This window comes from Oculina patagonica, chromosome 4, assembly GCF_052425735.1.
Source record: "Oculina patagonica isolate OP01 chromosome 4, crgOcupat, whole genome shotgun sequence".
In the NCBI taxonomy this organism is placed as follows: domain Eukaryota; kingdom Metazoa; phylum Cnidaria; class Anthozoa; order Scleractinia; family Oculinidae; genus Oculina; species Oculina patagonica.
In genome coordinates this window covers 48,204,947-48,224,293 of record NC_135761.1, presented here as the reverse complement: position 1 = coordinate 48,224,293, position 19,347 = coordinate 48,204,947, and the positions used below count along the sequence as shown (strand labels likewise).

Sequence of the window (19,347 nt, the reverse complement as noted above, 5' to 3'; positions counted from 1 at the left end):
GAACGCGTTTTACGAAGAAACTATAAATAATTATGTCATCGAATATGTAGCAAAAGTGGCGGCAAACATTTATACCAAAAATGTTTTCACAAAAAGCTGTTATTTGAAAATGTTTTCATTTCCTTTCAGAGCAAAAATGTAACAAATCTTTAATGAAAACGATCTTTTCTTGGTCACGATTCGTTAATTTTGTCAGTTTTTTTTATCTGATTCTGTTTCTTAGAATCAAAACAAAGTTGTACTAAGTAGGAGAGGAGAGCTCTAGGGTAAACCTTTAGCTAGGGTAACCCTAGCTAGGGTAACCCTCTAGCTAGGGTAACCCTAGCACTAGAGCTACCAGGGATCCTGGGTTATTCTAACTCCTTGTAAACAGAGCCTTAGTCTGAAAGTTCAGTCAGACTAAAAACAGCCCTTCATTACTCCTTCACCAAGACGATTAAGCCCTTGAACATATCCAGTACAAACGACCGAGGTCAAGATTCCCGCATACAGATGGACTTAGCTTGATTAGCCTGCGTAGCTGACGGTGTTGTTGGTTTTTGTAGTGCCCACTTGCAAGCAGCAAAGACGCGACAACGAGCGGCGCAGCCGCCATTGGCTTGGGGAGGAGAAACTAAGCTCGATTAATAAGATCATTATATGGCCAGAAAAATTTCAATTCGCGTTACATGGCTAGTTCGTACTCGCGGACAGTTAAAATGAGAAGAGTAGGTCGAGACCACTGACAGTTGTTTTCTATTTACCCCGAGTCATTCCCAACGTCTTTTTGGAACACTGTGTCATTATGATGATTATCAAGCGTAGTCTGGGATGTCGTTACTTACTTGTCCACCTTATAAACAAATTATCACTTTTATTTTGGACGATTGTTGCTTCTTAGTGATTGTAGTTGTGACAAAATTGCATTGAGGAAAAGACTGATAAATTAGACTTCATTTTATCGACATCATGCATTTACAACTCTGCCTCTCTCACCTTTCTTGATCTTCATTGGAAATTTCGTCACTGTGTGGGTGGCAGGATGTCTAGAATAAACATATTGTTGGTTGATTTACAACGGCTTTTTCCTTTGGAGATGTTAATCTAGAGTTTAGCAATGGCGTTTTCATTCAACGTATTTAAAAACAGCAAAGTTAGCCTTTTACTGGTTGAAGAACCAAATTAGTGGAAGATGCTTTTCTCACGCACCACAGGAGCATGTGTCTGAAGAGGGTAGAGGTCACGTGACATCTTTTCCAGGCTGGTGCTTTGTTGCTTTCTATGATTACTGACATTTCCACCCACCTGCCTATCTTTGTTTACAGTTACTGTGTAAGCATAGCATGTACCCGTCTGTTTAATACCAGTAGCATTGTTTATCAATTATATCATACTAGAATTAATCGTGTTTCAAATATAGCCAGTCTATTTAAAGGAGTAAATGTGTTATATTTCAGAGAAATAAAATTTAAACCCATGGGCAAATATTAATAACTAAGCAAGTTTAGAAAACTAAAAAAGCTGATATAGCTGGTAACCTACTGCTATAAAAGAAAATTTATGTTACCTTGATTGACATACAATGCACAAAAAGAAGTGCTCACACTCGTAGCAGCAAAACCGGGTCCCAAGTATAAAACCTTTACAAACACCACACTTAAATCTGAAAAATGAATAGTAAACACATCATTACAGTCTGAAGTTCAAGTAATAAAAGAATACCCCATCAGTCACAGCAAGCAGTTCAAAGTTTGATTTTTTTAGTACGGCTAAAATTGCAATGTTTCAAATATAAGAATCCAGTAGATATGTGCTGAAAAAAACAAGTGATTGGGTATGTTGTCCACTGGATAGTTATTCCCGTGATGTGTAGCCTCATTCACCTTTTGAGCACCGGAATCCAGATGTAACATAATGGTCTCTTTACCACTTAGCTGGTTTACGTGTCTTAAGAAGTGGCAAAATTCTTAAATGCTCAGCAATATTTTTTGCAAGATTGCTGTTGTGGAGCAAACAGCATAGTTCACTTTCACACAAATGGGATCTTTTTAAGACATTAGACAATGAAAAACCATTTCCGACTTTACAGAAAAGAGTGGTGCAATTGTTGGGCCACTTAGGGATTTAAAAGACACCAAATTTGTTTGTACAAACAAAATAACTACAGTGTACACAGTTGTGAATTTCAATACTCACCTCATGTCAATAACATCGTGATTTTCTGTGTGGTCTTCTGGTTTTACCCCGACTGTGTGACAGAAACAGATTCAATTTCAAGCATAAGATGTATTTGTTATTTAACTACTTTAAACGTCCCAAGTGTAATCTGGCCAATCTGCGCTGAGGTAAGTATATGTATTTCTGCAATTTACACTGTCCAATCAGGATTAGCATGGGCATTCTAACAGTTGACAGGTTACTTCGTGGGGAGACGGGGGAGGAGGGAGGGGTGGGGGTTAGGGGGGGGAAGGGGGGGCAGAGTCATGGCCATGGTTTAGACTCCTGTTAGCAGAGAGAATTTGTCTTTTATTGTGATCTAGAATTTTCTAAGGAGATATATGCTACATAACAAACACATACAGACTCTCTCAATAGCCGATGAAGGTCAATGACGCATCAATTAAGTTTGATACAAAATACATGTAATGTAAACCACAGCTATTTACTTCTGTGATACTTTAAATTTTTGCTGTCAATATATTAGTTTGTCTCTGAAATGAATCTTACACCGACCACTAGCTTGAAGTTAATGTCATGGCCCTTCAATTACAAATAATATAAACTTACATGTATTAAACTAACAACTTTAAGTCACTTGGCAATTCAACTGACAGTGAAGTCAAGTTACGGAAGGCTGGTTAAGGCCAAAATTAAGTTTGAGGCAATTATCATTATTACATAAAAATGATTTAACTCGTGCTTGACAGCTAAAGAGAACCTTCCTGTAAATAAAGGGTGATATTACCCCTTACAATACTGTTTTTAGCAGCTAAGAATATCATGACAACTCACCCATGTAACAATCGTAGCAGAAGGCAACATTAATGCAGTGAAGGCAGTGGTAATACCTGCCTGACAGACTCACATGACAGCCATTACACCGATTTTGGTATCTTAAGTGGTGTCCGAACCGTGCTAGAAATAGATTCATTCGCTGAAGGAGAAGAACAAAAAATGTGTTAATGTTAACTAATCTATTTAGGACAGTGTGGTATCAGTTTACTTTTGATCGCCTGGCATTTTTTCATAGACAATTTGGGTCTGTGATAAGCATGTGAATGGTGTATATATTATTTAATTATTATTACGTGACACAAACCTTTCGTTGCTGTTCCGTCTGTTCCTCCCTGAGCAGGCGATGAATCGATAAGATGCCCTGTTTGCCCAACTTCAACCAAGTATCATGTTCTGTGTACTGATCCAGCTCTTGTTGTTCATTCATATGCTGCTCAGTAGGTTGGGCTGCAGTCAGTAGAGAAAAAAACGTTAAGACTATTATTTTGACATGCCAATTTGAAGGGAAAAGGATCAGGTGTTATTTTGCTGATTCCAGATTTTCAGGCTAAATTTAATCTAAAAAAAAAAGGTGTGATATCGGTTTGCCAAGTGAATTATTCTCTTTTAATTGCATATTATAGAACTAATAAAGAAACAATCTCAATTCCAGGCATGAATATCTCCTTAAATTCCTTGACCAAGAGCAACATCACAGTCAGTGCAATACCCAGTTTGTGACCAACATCCCAGCATGCTTTTTATTAACATGTCCCATCTGAAAAACTCTTTACAAACTTTATGGTCCCAAGCCTCATTTATGCCAAAATTCTTCTCGAGCCTCTGGCACCTTCATATTGATTTTACACCTGGGGGTAAGATAAGATAGTCTAACGTTATTGCCCCTAAAAATATCACCTGCAATCCTTCTTTGTTCAGCATCTGGACAGTCACTTGAACATGGCAACTCTCTCATTGAACTCTCCTCAGCTGCTGAAATATCTGTAAAAAGGAAACCTTGTCAAACTGTGCTGGTAAAAAATGCAACAGCAATCTACACCTGATAGAACCATGGGCAATACCATAGGAAAGAAACTACAGTGGTGCATGTTTATATTTACAAGACGAAATACAATTACCGTAACAGCTCTAAACAAGCACTTCTGTTCATTTTCTTTTCCTCATATCGAAACTAATGTGTTAGGATGATCACAGAAACTTTGAGTCTGCTGGCTGTACAAATTATTTGACAATGAATTCTTGTCTAGTCTGTTGCACCATTTCACACAATGCAAGGATTTTGCAGTTTTTCCACACTCACTTTAGACTTCACAATATGTCAGTGTTATCTTATACAGCCGTATTTAAAAGTTAAATCAGTGTTTGCCAGTCAGACGGTGTGCACATAGGTAACATGATTTGATAATGATAACTGCAAATTCAACATAAACTTCAGGTCTGATGTGAAGACTTACTGAAAAATTCACCAAGTCAAACCCTATCGATCCTCACTGAAAGTTTCTAATAGTTTCTTACACTTTAAAGGTTGAAAGTCTATTCTTTTCATCTTGGACTTGGTTGCCAACTTCTTGAAGTTCCTTGCCACAAATAAACTAATCCAAGGCTCACTGGAACATACAGTTATTGTATTGGAGTGTTAAAAAAGATCATTACAAAAATTCTTATTATTACCAACCTGGAAGGTCTGACGTCATGAGCTTTATTCGTTTAGCATCCTGAGAACTTGAACTTGGTAAGTCTCTCTTTGTTGAAACAGTTGAACTTCCTTCCTCTGCAATTATGGGAAAAGCAGTCAAGTTAAACTGTGCTGCTTTAACATGAAAATTCTTTTTCCTTTTTTTCTCAATAACATGTTCTTGTTTGTTTGCTTGTTTGTTACAGTTCATCCTCTTTAATACAGACACAAAAATGGGAAGAGCTGCCGAGTGTTGGTTTAAGTACCTGACCAAGGGATGAATTTCTATTTCAAAGGCAGAAGCCTTTGTAAAGTTTAAATTCCTACCCTGCCATGCTTGCATAACTTTTCAACAGACTTTTTCAGATGGCAAGCTGATTGTTTCACAAATTGAGATAATTTTATTAATTTAGTCTTGCGTTTCATTCCTTGTGTTAACATTCACGGGAGAGATGAAAACACTGACCCCCGATCCGCGGACTACCCACTGACCCCCCACTCCACGGATCACCCTACGGACTACTCCACGGACTACCCTACGGACTACCCCTACCGAGTACCCTAAGAAATGAAACGAATTTATGTTTACGAGGAAAAGAGAAATGAGAAACCTATCTGTGCCACTTGCGCGATCAATCGAAACAGCCACCATCTTATTTCCCTTGATCCAGTCTTTCTTGTTACAAACTAACTTCGTGCCCAGTATGCATCTTCGACAAAAAGGACTTTGTCAAGTAAATGGCAACTTCAAAAGTTTCGCTCCGTCTCCTGTTGTGGGTGCTTTGGAATTGTGTTTTCAGGTCCACATCGTTGTTGACCTATGAATTATAAGCAGGGTGACCCTATTCGGTAGATTGGTGGAATGATGGAACGGCATGGTGGAATGGTGGAAAATCCAAAAACATGGAATGACGGAATTTTCTAAAACGTGGAATTGTGAAAAATTAAAAAAGAAACAACAACAGCAACAAAAACAATCAAAAAAAGAAATCTTTAACTACAAACTTTCTCAGACAGCGATTAAAGCTAAGAATGTCGCTAATAATGATTCAGGTACTTAACTTGTGGATATTCGTTGCAATGACAGAAAAACCAAGTTTTTTACAAGATGGGCTAGCAGTAGAAAATCAGCAAACACTTAATATATCCCTTAAAATGATGGGTTCTTTATATATCTTCTTAATCGTTCGAGGGCCTCGATCTGGAGCCGGTCTTTCGAGGAAAGTTACCGAGTGATCGAGTGAGGATTTTGTTATCTTACAGAAGACGTTTTTGCCCCGCTCGAGACAACGAAACGTACAAAGCCAAAGTACATTAACGAAGCCGTTAAAAAGAAAATGGAAGGACCTGAAATCTACTGAGTTCGTACTGAAAGAAAAAGGAAACCCACAACAAGGGGTTTCCGGTTAGTCACCCATCCAACCAACAGGGCTTAACTTTGGCAAAAAAAACGCGTAAATCAGCTTATTAGTACAGTATAAGTCCAGTTATAGCATCTATATTATGGTTTTCTACTGCTAGCCCCTCTTGTAAAAAAAACTTGGTTTTTCTGTCACCGCACGAATATCCACAAGTACCTGAATCATTATTAGCGACATTCTTATCTTTAATCGTTGTGTGAGAAAGTTAGTAGTTAAAAGTTTTCTTTTGTTTGTTTGTTTTTATTGCTGTTGTTGTTTCTTTTTTAATGTTTTACAATTCGGCGTTTTAGAATATTCCGTCATTCCATGTTTTTAGATTATTCCGCCATCCTGTTCCGTTCCGTGACTGTTTTGAGAAAACAGATAAAAGCAAGATGGCGGCATTTTACAATCGCAAATTGAAGCACGGTAGCTGGTTTCTCGTGTCTCTTTTCCTCGTAAACATGAATTTGTTTCATTTCTTAGGGTACTCCGTAGGGGTAGTCCGTAGGGTAGTCCTCGGAGTAGTCCGTAGGGTGATCCGTGGAGTGGGGGGTCAGTGGGTAGTCCGCGGATCGGGGGTCAGTGTTTTCAACTCTCCCAACATTCACTAAGGTACCCATATAACACAAAGAATGAAACTTAAGACTAATATCACATCTAAATAGTCTGTTGAAACGTTATGCAAGCAAGTTCAGGATAGGAATTTAATCTGACCCCTCCCCTTGTGCATTCCACCCCTCACCCTCCCTTCCCTCTTTCATGGGTATAAGACAGGTGGCCTCTTAGGATTGCAGGCTCACCAGCTTCCTCATTTTCTCATCCCTTTTAATTTCATCATCATCTGAAAGAAAAGTAACACAAACCCTCAGAAGAGGCTGGTATACATACCTCCATAGTGAGGCCAATGTTCAAAAACAAAAGGATCACATAATATATTGGAAACAACAGAAGCTGCCATCACACAAGCAAAAGACTCCCATGACTGACATGTACTGCTGTCTGTAAAATGTGACACACCCTTCACAACAACCCATTCTGACTTCATGTCATGGGCTGCTGCAAAAATGCCTACAGAAAAGACAAAAAATGAAAGTAAGCAGTTTAATTTGATAATTAAGACAAAGAAGACAAAGGGGATATGCTGCACACCATAAACACTTTTTTACTGTAAGTATAGGGTGACTGGTTATACCACAGGCAGACCACCCTAAGTATGTGTGTATTAATGGTGCATATAGAAGAAATTACATAAACATAAAAATTACGTTGGCTTCTGATGTCATTATTGCATGTTGCTAATGGCAACCACAGATTTATCAGCAATGAGCATCATATTATAATAACTATTTCAGAAAATAAAATCAAAGAATAAACATCATAAGGAACCTCATAGCCACTAGAATTACTGTCTAAATCATTGTGTGTTAAATTTATATTTTTATTTGGAGATTATAGCATAAATGGTTTTAAAGTTACATAGCTCCCCTTCTTTCCTTCCCCCTCCACTACCCCCCTCCCCCTCCCCCAACCTCCACCTCCCATTCCAGTGCCAAGAAGGTTAAAAAAAAGCCTGGTCTGAATAGGGCAACCATGTTCAATATACCCGTACTGTGTCAAGTCCACAGCGGTAGTGACGACCCGACACAAATGGACTGGTCACCAACATCTTGACGATCCGTACGGATTGTCACGACCCGTCAACCGGAAGTCATTTCGTGAGAGAGCTGAACGGAAGTTAATTCCGGAAGTGGTTTTTCTCATGAGACTTTCGGGTGTATTGGACAACCCTCGAATAGGGTTCATGTGTAACCTCAGCTCACCTTTTCCTTCCCTTTCTGCTGCAATGGCTCCCGGATGTAATTTACACTGCTGTTCAACACTAAATGGATCAGAGCAACTCAAAATCTCACCATCACAGTGTACTTGGACATCTTGTGCTTCTGGGTTTTCTAATGGCGCCTCCCAGCCATCTGCGGCATTTCTGACAAGGTTGCCAATATCTTTGCTCACTGGGGTTTTGTAGGCATCTGTTGTAAGCTTAGAGGATATAACCACATCTCCTAACTTGGCTTTTTCACGACTCAGTCCTTTACAGGAGCCAACACAAAAGATGACCTTGGGTCTCAGCTGGGTAACTGCATTTTTAGCAACAGTTTGAGAGGCACCAGGATCTGATCTTGAACACCTCACTAAAGCAACTTTCCATGGCTTCTGCTGATCACCCATGTTTCCAAAGTATGCATAACCAAATGATTGGAAATAACTTCTAAAGGCATTTCTCAGGTAATAATGACATGCCAAGAACTCGCTATTCTCAACAGTCAATAACAGAACATCTACTGGGAGCTGGACATCACTTGAAGGTTTTGATGTTTTTGGAAGAGCACTGAGTTTGGTGAGTTTGATACTAAGAGGTGGTGGGTCTCCATCGTCATCCATTGAACTGCTACCTCCATTCTCAGGTGCTGACATTATGACAAAGTGGACTTGTTAGAGATGTGCCTACGAGCAAAGTATAGAAAGGAATTCAGTGATTTCAGAAAACAAATAAGCTTTTTAATGAAAATTTATTCTCTTGGAAAAATATAAACAAATAAACATCAGTTTATTACTGGTCATGGCTGGTTATCCTTATAGTACTGCAACTGTACACTGTGCCTATGGCTTCTCTCTAATATATCTAATATCTCTAATATCTCATTATAATATTCAGCATGTCAGTGGTTGTGAATTAATTGATGGCAAACTAGGAAAGGTTTCAGGTACAAAAAATTAACAAATGTGCCAACTGTCAACTACTGACAAAATATACATAGTAATTTTTGTGGTTACCTAGGTAACCTCTATGCCACAGTCTGGGTAAGTAAGTGTAAGTAAGACCTTCCGAAGCACGAAGTAAGAACGAGACCATACTGAAACGGCACAAGGATTTCTCAAGTTCTCCAGGTAGCTTGTTACAATTACAATACAATTCTTTAGAAGGATATATGAGTTATGGTAATGAATTGTTAGGATTTACTTAAATAGGAGAATTCCGATTGAAAAAAGCCACTTTCACAATCATTATGGCACTTTCGAGCTGTCCACGATCGACAATAGACTGCTTTGATGAACCGCTAGCCGAACGTAGTTGGAATATGATGATTGCCACGTGCATATCCATGGCCGAACATAGTTGGAACATGATGCTTCGCACATGGATATTCCTTCGAAGTAAGACTTTCCGAGGCACGAAGGAAGAACGAAAGTGTACCTGAAACGGCACGAGGATTTACCTAATAACTTCTGGCCATAAAACTCTTTCTCGTACCGCCCTTTTTTTTCAGGAATGTTGGCGAAAAAATTTACCAAAAATTTATTCTTCGTTTGATTGCTACAAATTTTGGTAGAATGCATGACAAGGTTATTACCCAATCCCCCTGCAAATTTGAATGTAGCCTACACAACATATTCCGCGATAAGTAAAATGGGAATTCAAAATGGCATTGGACCCGAGGCTTTTGTGAATGGCATTTGTCAGGGCAGAGAGAGCTCTTGAATTTGTTTTAAGAGCAAGAAAGCAGTAATAATAGAAAGTCTATTGATATTGATCGTCAACTGTGATACAACCGATGAATCAATCAAAATCGAGGTAAGAGTGGTCTGAAATGCACTGAAATATTATTTATATTTACTTTATGCATTCTAAACCTTGCTTGTTGCTAGGAATGAATGTCGGAATTTATCTCTGAGTATAAGGAGATAAAATTATTATATTTTGCAGAAAAGGGTATTTGGGACAACAGAGGTAAAAAAATATTCAAAATTCTGCAACGCTACTTGGCCAAAAAATATATGCCAAGTTATGCAAACTAGATTATTCATGAAGCTTAGAAGCTTAAATTGTAATAAATTCTATATATATAACTGCACACAGTAACCACATGCCCTCTTAGAGGGCTTTCACTGTTATTATGTCTGTGCAGTGAAGTAATAACACTTAACTATATACTTATATTTTACTCACCCATTCTTGCTGAAAGCATCATTCTTAAACTTTTGATTTGGAGAGATTATATACATTCAAGAGGTCTTGGCCCTTTCATTAATATTTCCTGCAAACAAAACAATCCATTGAATACTACTCTAATACGGACACCACTTTAACGAAGGACAGTAATATAATAGACTATAATATAAACACTTCAATCTATAATTTGAAATTGACACCTTTATTTCTAACATGGACACCTCTTTAAATAATTATATGGTCAGCAAGTTAAAATAATTATAGCCACCCCCTTATATATAAATGGAACTCTACAATAAATAAGGTGACTGGGGGCATTTGTCCCTCCAGGATCTATATCAATAACACTCAAGTGTAGTTATTTTTATAAAATCATGTTAAAATAAACAAGGAGAAAAATATTAAGCTCACCTACGAAGGCATAATGACATTCTTGTCCTGTGTTGTAGAGAAATCACATGATGACATTTAAGGCCTGCAGGTTGATTGCACTGAAAGAAAAAAGAAAATTATACCTAAAACATCAATAGTGTATCTTAAAGATAACTAATTACTCTACGATGACAATAATATTTGGGTTGTGTTAAACTAAAATTTAATGTGAGACTTTAGCTCTATAATACAGATTAAAACAATTCTACCATTGTTTGTGTATGCATGTAAATTCACCCTTACATAACCTAAGGGCTCATTAACTGTCCAGTACTAACTTAATGAATATATTTTGATGACTAAACAACTTTGTGTAGCTCTTATACAGATAATTCACTTAATAGACTGGGGGGGACTCCCATTACGAAAGGTACAAGGATGCCTGTCAGGAAATTTGAATTGAGCCCCCCCCACACACACACACAGTTTTAAAATTGTTTGTATCCTAACTAAGGAGGTGTAAGACGTTTTCTAACTTTTGTCCTGAATACCTTCCATATGCAAATATATGAAAAGTAGTCCGAGTACAAGAAGACTATTATTAAAGTGGCGTGGTTTGATGCTCATTTACTTCAACAGTCTGAGATGCTTATCTTGATGGGATGAGCAGCGTCTGCGTAGGAGGCAATTTTATTATATACATACTGATATTTACCCACTGAAAAGCCTAATTAAAGTTTTGATTGCAAACCGATGTAAACCAATCAAATGGCGCGTATTGCTTTTTACACCTGCGAGCAAAATGATAAGTCCAATGGGCGATTCCAGAAAATATAAGAACCCCCCCTTGCCCTCGGATTTCCAAAAAGCCGTCCGTGATATGGTACAGATATTTTCTGGAATCGCCCAATCAGAAGCAACGTAACATATCATGTAACTCAAAGTGTAACTTTCATGAAAAAAACAAACAAGCAAATTTAATACTAACTGCGGCCCTGTTTTTATAAGGGTTGCACAATGATTAGTTGAGGCAAATTGATATATAATTTCCCGGAATATTTTGGTGGCATCTATTCCTGGATCTATTGAATCCCACACAAACATCTTCACTTACCAAGTTATTTATAGGCCACAGCCCACAGGGAAGCAACCAGTTCTATATATTTTATTATAATTACAGTGGAACCCCGATATAACGATCTTCGATATAACGATATTCCCGATATAACGATGAATATGTTATGTCCCGGCAATAGTAAAATGTATGGGACGGAACCCCGATATAACGATTCCTCGATATAACGATATAATTTTACTGCCCCCTTGGCATATCGTTATATCGGGGTTCCACTGTATTTTATATATTTGATCAAATTACTACAGCTTCAGCTGATTAATCAAAGGGGAGAGGAATGGTTTAGGGAGGAGGGAGAAACGGCCAAAAAAGATAGGGAGGAAGGAGAAAGGAAGCAAAAAATAGGGAGACGGGAGAGCGAGCGTGAGAAGGGAGAAGGGAGATTTATTTTTTTAAAGTTGACATGATTGCTTAAAGCCCTAATCGCTCTTAATTCAAGGGCCTCATCGATCCACAGATAAGAGCATTTGACCAGTTTTTACGTGTAGTCTTGACAATTTCTTGCCCTCTCCTCGTTCGGTCACCATTTGAACCGTGCCCAGTCTTTGCCGAGCGCTGATGACGGCAGTCATCTGTCTCATTTTCCCAGTTTTTTGTGTCTTTTGTTTGGCGTCGGCTTTGAGAGGTGGAATACGGAATTTTTTAAGGGCTTGTTTACAAGCATGTAGGGTAACCCTAGTGCTAGGGTTACCCTAGCAAAAGAGTTAGAAGATAGCCCGGGTTTACAAGCAAAAAGTCGCAAATAGGGTAACCCTACTGCCCTGGTCAACTTACACCGGTTACGCTTCAGTTAACCTTGTAAATATGGCGGAAGAGCCCCCAATAATTATTTCTGTATGGCGGAAGAGCCCCCAAGGGGGAGCTATGCAATAAAGTATGTATGTATGTATGTATGTATGTAAATATAGCATGTAACAGGTAATAATCGTAGCGCCAAAACCGATTTTCGTTTTAGGTACACAGTTTATTAGTAACAGTAAAATCATATTTCAATTTCTAAGGCATGAAACATGTTCAGTAGTTGTTGAAGGAAAATGCATCCCACCTCAGAATGATTTCAAAATGCAAGGAAATGGCACTTGAGAAAACCTAAATTTGGAAAATTTCCTGTGAGGCACCCCTCCAGTACCCCCCCCCCCCCGAAATTCTCATTAATGGGCGCCTGCCTTCATACGGTATTTAAAATAAATTTTGCAAACATCAAAGCTTTAGGCTCAAGTGACAAAACCGAAATGTAGTGCGAGAAGAACTAGATGATAATGAAAACGTGTTTTCCTTCTATTTAGGGACGGACCATTATTTTCTTGGAGGGGGGGGGATGAAAAATTTTCCTCTGCAAACTTTTTTCTAGTTTATGCACCTCTGCAAACATTTTTTTTTTCGAAATTCTTACTATTTTTGTTATGCATATCGCTTTTGCAAACAATTTATTTTGTCTTTCCAGGCCCTGCAAACAATTTGTTTCAATATTTTTCATCCCCCCCCTCCAAAAAAATAATGGTCCGTCCCTTAGATCTTTGGAAACGAAGTATACTGCAATGTAGTAGCACATCAAATAAGGTCAAATAAGCCTCTTAGAGAACTAATCAGGGAGAACGGTGAAAAAACAGGGAGGAGGGAGAAACGGCCGGAAAAATCAGGGAGGAGGGAGAAAAATAGCGAAAACAATAGGGAGATAGGAAATTTAACTGCCCGTTCCTCTCCTCTAATCAATGCAATGCGAGAACATGAACACAAAAACTATTGCACAGAATTCAACTGCTAACAAGAAACCCGATCAAATTCCCCCACAGTAATACTGCAAAAGAGAAATTATGCAAGTTGCGCACATTTTTATGCATGTAAATCGAAAGTGTAAGTGCTAAAGGGTTGTCTGATTTTATTAGCCTGTGAACGCAGTTAAAACTGCGACGTTGTAATCTATGATACGACTAAAGACAAAAAAGCTTGTTACTTCAGTGAAAAAGAAGGGAATTATCTTTTTTAAAACTAAACATAGAAAACCACGATCGACACGATCAACAAAACGAAAGCTTACCTTCTCCTTGAATTCAGACACTGAAGCAGGAAGTTCAACTCAGAACAGCTAAACTTTTCACCAAACACACGTGAAGACGGAAGTTACATATTTGATAACTCACTGATTAATCTTTTGAGCTTTTAGTTAGTTTGTTTATCACCCAAAAGGACAGTAAACAAACGAGAAGCTTTCCTAGTGGAGCATTCGCAGATGCAATCAACCCTCAATCAACCAGCAATCAAAGAAATCCGCCCGTCCACCAGACTCGTACCCAGTCATCCACGCGTTGTCAGAGAAGCAGACGTTGCGTGACTAACAACTCATTTGCATTTTGAGTCACGCTAATCACGCGAACTTTTCTTTCTAGGTTTTTTTGTTGAAGCAATAAAGAGAGCAAAGGAAGGAATTTACATTTACCTCATTGCTAACTTAACAGCAAGTGAGCTTTGTATAGCTAGCCTGCATACAGACATCTCATGCAGAAAAATACGTCACTTTTCGTCCTGGCTGGGCTCCTGGTAGTCTCCCTCGCAGCCGTTTTTAGTGTCGTCACGCAACAAAAATTCCTCCCCACAAAGGCCGTTTGTGGGGAGGAATTTTTGTTGCGTGACGACACTAAAAACGGCTGCGAGGGAGACTAGGCTCCTGGCTATGTCTAGCAAATTCCGTGACTTCTGTCAGCTGTTTGTTTTCGTTATACCGGGGAGTATGGGTTCTAATAAGCTGGAAAGTAGAGAATCAACTCCATTAGGTTATTAGGTACCCGTGGGTATTTATCGGGCTGTTAAGTCGCGTTTTTGAATGAAAACTTCAATCGATTTCTTAGAAATTTCGTAATCGATATCTGACTGAAGAATCTTAAAATAATACAAACTTATGGATTTTTTTTGGTAATCGAGCTTGATTTTTTTTCAGTTGAAAGTGGTTTTCTGAAGCCTTCTTTTTCTAATGATATGCAATTATTTTTCATAATTTGTGTCATGGTGATTTGTTTTTTTTTGTAATAGCCTGATCAAACCGTGACAACGGGTTTGTCGTACTGAACTAATTCAATGGGAAAACCGGCGATGAGAGGCCTTGCAGCTAAGAAACTAGACGCGTTGAACTTGACTGGAGGAAAATTAGGTCGGAGCAATTTGCTTCCTGCGGTAGAGGAGCTTGTCACGGGTTCCAAAGTACCGTCGGATCTGCTACAACTGGAATCAGGACACAAGAACTTGGTCTTCACACGTTTATTCGTGTTCTTCGGCGTTTAAATAATCGATTTACAAAAACAAGAATGCTCTATATATACTTAACAATTTAGAAGATTGCACCATGCATGGTTCAATAGAAAGGAGGCTGAATACAACCTGAAGGTAGAGCGAATGAGTTAAGCTGGAGAGTAAAAACATAAAGACAGCTTAAGGCTTGAACGCGGCCTGCAAAAATTCAGCTGGAAACTATTTATGAAGTACAACAAGACTGAATAGAGTCGGCTTAGTTGAAGCCGTCAGCTAACTAAACTCAATACTATTAAAGATAAAAAAAATCTATCTATAGACACCTGATTCTTGGCAAGGATCAAAACAGAAATTTAATAAAACTTTTCTTTGAATCAAGACGTTAAGTACACGCGCGAGTATCTAACCTTATTTAGTAAAAAAGGTAGTTTACTTTGAAGCACTGCTGTTCCGGTTTGATTAAAAATTTTATGTTTGTACAGTTTTCGGTGAAGTTAGTTCATACTTTTCAAGCAACAATCTCTTTTGACATTAATAAATTTCCTTTGACAGTATAAAACAATGAAACGCCTACTTTTGATAATTTTCACCTAAAATGCACTCACAAATTTCCTCTGACAAAACAAGGTGCCAAACAGTTTACAACAAGTCACATGATTATCCAAACCGTAGATTTCTCAAACAAGTGACTTCTTAATTTTGCTCCTTTCCAAGTTTGTCCCAATTAAAGGTCAATATGGTGAGGCCTTTACAGTGCGACCTGTGCGGTGAATACTTTAAATCCCAAGAAACACTTGCAAATCACCAAATGATCCACAGTGAAGAACGACCTTTTAAGTGCACCCAGTGTGAAAGTGCTTTTATGACAGCAAAGAATTTAAAACAACATATTCTAACACACAGCAAAGAAACACCATTTAAATGTACATTGTGTGGAAAGGGTTTTAGAACGGCAGCTATGCTTAGGAATCACAACAGAGTTCATAGTGACGAGCGACCTTTCAGCTGCGACAAATGTGAGAAGCGCTTCAAAACTGCGGCAGAAGCTAAGCTGCATCAAAGAGCTCACACTGATGAAAGGCCTTTCCAGTGTAACCTCTGTGAACAGTTTTTCAAAACTTCTGTGAATTTGGGACAACACATCAGAAAAACCCATAGAGATGAAAGGCCATTTAAATGTGATTTGTGCGGCATGTCATTCAAAGCAAGGAATAAACTAAAGCGGCATGAAACTGTACACAGTGACGAAAAGCCTTTTAAATGTCCTGATTGCGGAAAATGTTACAAGGCTTTCTCTACTCTGAACATACATAAACGGGTGCACACGGGCGAAAAACCACACATATGCTCGTTATGTGGAAAGGGGTTTAAATCATCTAATCTGTCGAAACATTACCAATGCCACAGTGACGAAAGACCCTACAAATGCAACCACTGCGATGTAGGATTCAAAGCACTCTATGGCAAACAGAAGCACCTTGTTATACACAGTGACGAGAAGCCATTTCAGTGCAGCGTATGTAAAAACATTTGTCAGAATTCACATCAACTCCAAGCTCACCAGAGGGTGCACAGCGATGAAAGGCCATTTAGCTGCAGCTTGTGTGAAAAATCCTTCAAGTCAAAATTTGAACTGAAGAAACACCAAATTGTACACAGTGAGGAAAGACCATTTGAGTGCTCCTTGTGTAAAATATGGCAAGCTATAACAAGGTGCTCATCCACGAGAAATCTTGACACGTTTGAACCTTATTTATCTATTTTTAATTAATTTATTTTTATTAAGAGAGCACAAAATTATTATTTTAACTCTGCCGAGAGGCATGCTAAAATTTTGTTGTTTATCAGTGGTCCCATGTTATTTGAGATGGCAACTTGTTGACTAAGGAGAGAAAATCGAATAGTTATGCAACTAAGACCAACATGAATGTCCAACTATTTATACAGAGAAATGTGACAACTTGGTGATTAATAAGATTCATAATAATAAAGATGGAGATTTTTAAAAACAATATCCTGCTGTAATTTTCAGATAGACTCACTTGGTGGTTGAATTTTAAGCTTAGTGATAAATAACGAAGTTGAATTGTTTAACAATGACACAAGCATGTGACAAAAAAATCTGAGTCCCTGACGGGAATTGAGTACGATTCCATCAGGGACACATTTTTTGTTATTATTTTTTTTTATTATAATCGATGATGGAAAATGATGGAAAATCTTATATTTACATCCAAGTACATTATATTCAAAGAATGCAAGTACATTATATTCAAAGAATGCAACATGCATTACATTAAAATTTAAGCAACTGATTTTTTAGCCCTGAAAATATTTTAAGGCTGTACAACCAGATTCAAATCCATGATGTCTGCGATATTGTTGCATTGCTCTACTAACTGAGCCTCGATTGTGTTTCACGCCTCCTGTGGGGAGGAGTGAAATACGATCGCCCCCTGCCCCTGAAAACGACTGCATGGGAGACTAAAATAGCTAGTAAAAAACCCAAAACGTAGTCTCACAAGACTCCAGCCCTGCATGGGTTCTAATCCTGCTATCAGTCTTGAAAAATTTTAATACTAAAAAAGCAATATTTTTCTAATTAAATTGGTTGTACATTGTGAGGATCATTTCATTTCTTTCATACAACAAAATGTGCTATGTTCCTAGCTCCTTCACATCACAGAGGCAGTGTAGGGAAGAGAGAGAACTGGAGAGGAGAAAAAGATACTGAGAATACAGGGCTCAAGGGCTCGTTATTCTTTTATTATCACCTTTCCCCAGTATCACCCTGGCAACAGGATCCCTAAATGTTTATAGGGCAAAAACGTAAAGAACTTAAATTTGGCAAGCAGATCAAGCTGATTATGGCATGGGGAGAAAGAGCATGGGACCCTGTTTGCAGGCTACCCTAGTACCCAGTCAGTACTCAGTAAGGAACGAGAGAAATAAAGACGGGTGTAGTTGTCTTTGAAGAAAAGTGAATTATCTTTCTTTGGTTCGCTTCATTCGATAACCCTCCCCCACTTTCCCGCAATGGCGTTCGCTTCTCTTGGACTGAAAAAATGGGGAGGCTGTGAACGGATTACTTACTGTCCATCATGCCTGTGTGGCACATAGGGCAGTTGTGAACAGTTTATCGGAGCCGGGTTAGTGATGCTCTTATCTCGTACAAAATGTAGCGAATACTCCAAGAGTGGAAAATTTGCTGCTTCCCCTCCCCCAATATAGTTTTTCCTGGGGGAGGTGGTACTTTTTCGCGCTACAGGAGCGAACTTGTAGGGGGGGTATTCTACCCATAAAAATTTTGAAAATTAGGCGGTCTGATACAGTATTTTGGCGTTTCGGGATAGGAAACCAGACAGCTAAAAGCGAACGCAAAAAACATGAATATTCGGTGCAGTACGTTTTTAGTGAAATATATTTTAACTTCTTTAGAAGCAAACAACTTCCAGCAATTCTTGAGGCTGAGAATATCTTTCTTGTCGCTGTGACATTTTGCACGGAGTTCAAGTTGTTGAACTTCGTGGGACATTTCCCCATGTCACGTCCCCTTGTGCATTGGCACAATTAAAGGTGATACTTCCTCAAGGATTTTGCTAATAGAGATCGCTCGTCCCCAGCCCCTGCAATGTGGACTACAAACACAAGATGAACTCTCCATAAGTTTTTTTTTAAAGACTTTATTGTGTTTGTGGAAAAAACAATTATTTACAATAAAATTATCTGTTTATGATCTATCTGCAAATATCTATAAAACTAATATAATCTATGTAAGCTAATCTTGTCTGACAGCCATCTTTTCTCATTTACGTTTTGCTCAACTTAGAGCTACACAAAATACACAAGTTTTTAAACATATTTAGAAATGGTCAAACAAGCATAAACTAACATTAGTAAATAAAACAAAAACGTTTGAAAGGAAATCGAGAGACTCTATAGCCTGGTTTTCACAAGCGACACAAGCACAAGTAGTCTGTACCAAGTGAAAACGAACGTCGACATAAGCACAAGCATAAGAACATGATGTTTACTAGTTAAATAGAAGGCTCCGTTCTCGACTCCGTTCTCTCGGGAAATATGGCGGCATAAACTCTCAGGAATCGATTGTTGTTGTCTCTTCTACCCTTGTGACGAAAAAAGCGAAAGCGACTACAAAAGAGGAGGAAAACGAAACATTCGGGGTTATAGATATTTTTTTACCAAAGAAGTCATTCCCATTTCTTTCGCTACTAAAGTCCACGCTTGTGTTTTTTTGTCTACACCTTTCTGAGCCTCCGAAAACTTTCATCAAAATCAATCGCGGCCTCCACCACTTTTTTCCAATGCTCAGACGCAGGGAAATCTTAGGGAATCTGGAACGAGTGCTTTAACTGGCTAGACACGGCCATTAAAACACTTTTCTTGTGCTTCTGCGGTGTTTCGTTTTCATACAAATGCAAGCACAAGAAAAGAGGAAAAATTTTGATCCTTGTGTTTGTGCTTGCGCTTGAGCTTATGCTTGCATCGAAGCCGT

The 19,347-nt window shown here is 38.5% G+C and overlaps 1 long non-coding RNA gene and 1 pseudogene across 2 annotated transcripts in view; one reads left to right on the top strand and one right to left on the bottom strand.

The window, feature by feature from the left end:
* The window catches only part of LOC144652687 (uncharacterized), a 28,663-nt gene extending 9,632 nt beyond the window's left edge, over positions 1 to 19,031 (top strand). Inside the window, exon 2 of the long non-coding RNA XR_013570598.1 lies at positions 18,798 to 19,031. This is a non-coding gene — a long non-coding RNA (uncharacterized LOC144652687). The remainder of the gene's footprint in view (positions 1 to 18,797) is intronic.
* The window catches only part of LOC144652484 (uncharacterized), a 214,025-nt pseudogene that overhangs the window by 68,731 nt on the left and 125,947 nt on the right, over positions 1 to 19,347 (bottom strand). Inside the window, exons 6-9 of the transcript XR_013570550.1 lie at positions 7,893 to 8,574; positions 6,961 to 7,140; positions 4,670 to 4,765; positions 3,892 to 3,975 (exon numbers count right to left, since the gene is read on the bottom strand). The product of XR_013570550.1 is annotated as an uncharacterized LOC144652484 (transcript). The remainder of the gene's footprint in view (positions 1 to 3,891; positions 3,976 to 4,669; positions 4,766 to 6,960; positions 7,141 to 7,892; positions 8,575 to 19,347) is intronic.